This window comes from Plasmodium fragile, assembly GCF_000956335.1.
Source record: "Plasmodium fragile strain nilgiri unplaced genomic scaffold supercont1.17, whole genome shotgun sequence".
NCBI classification, from domain to species: Eukaryota; Apicomplexa; class Aconoidasida; order Haemosporida; family Plasmodiidae; genus Plasmodium; species Plasmodium fragile.
This window is the reverse complement of record NW_012192597.1, coordinates 59,721-60,686: the sequence shown is the minus strand read 5'-3', so window position 1 is coordinate 60,686 and position 966 is coordinate 59,721.

Sequence of the window (966 nt, the reverse complement as noted above, 5' to 3'; positions counted from 1 at the left end):
AAAAAAAAAAAAAAAAAGGAATAAAGGAAAAAAACAAAACAAGAAAGGAAAAAAAAGTAGTACACTACTACTACCACTACACACATGGCGTCATGAATAACGCCCGCTCCCGCCTGTCTACACCGGTCTCCACTAAACGCCTTTCACACACACTGTGTCTCTCTGTGTGCGTACACCTCAAAACCGCAGTAACAACATCAAATTCTTCTTCCGTCGTGGCCGCCGTCCCTCCCGCGGCTACTTCGTCGAATCGTTTACTCGAACGCCGTAATCGAACCGCTTTACTCGGCTACTTCGTCGAATCGGTCTTGCACTCGGACACAATGCGGTTTACGCGGCCGCGTTTGCGCGGAGACAATGGTCCTCCTTCGTGCACGCGGCCGGGTAAAGGCGATTGTCCGAGCAAACGCGGTCTAGTGTAACAAGAACTCGACGAAGCAGCCGCGGCAAGGAAGGCGGCAACGACGGCAGAAGCATTGATGTTGTTGTTATCCTGCGGGGTTTTAGGTGTACGCACAGAGAGACAGTGTGACGACGCGGGGAGGCGGGTATTCATGATGTTGTGCAGTGTTTTTTATATTTTTTTTTTCCTTTGGTTTTTGTTCTTATTTTTCTTTTCTTTTTTTCTTTTTTTCATAAGTGCGTTATGGTAATTGAAGTGTATGGGACAGTTATTTGTAGTATATAGTGTTAGGAAGCAGTACATGCAGAATATTGTATAGTAGCAGATTATTGTGATTCATATAATCCGGTTAGTTTACGCATTGGGATTATAACCTGATGGCACAGTTATTTTGTAAATAGTCTTCGTCTTTCCTTTTGTACATATTTCTGTCTCTTTTTTTACATTGTTTCTCGTTCCTCCCTTTTTCTACTCTTCATTCTATTCTTCTTATGCGTGCCCTTCAGTCTTTTTCGTCTGTTCCTCTTTTTCAGTTGTATGGGACACCTATGCAGAAGTTGAAT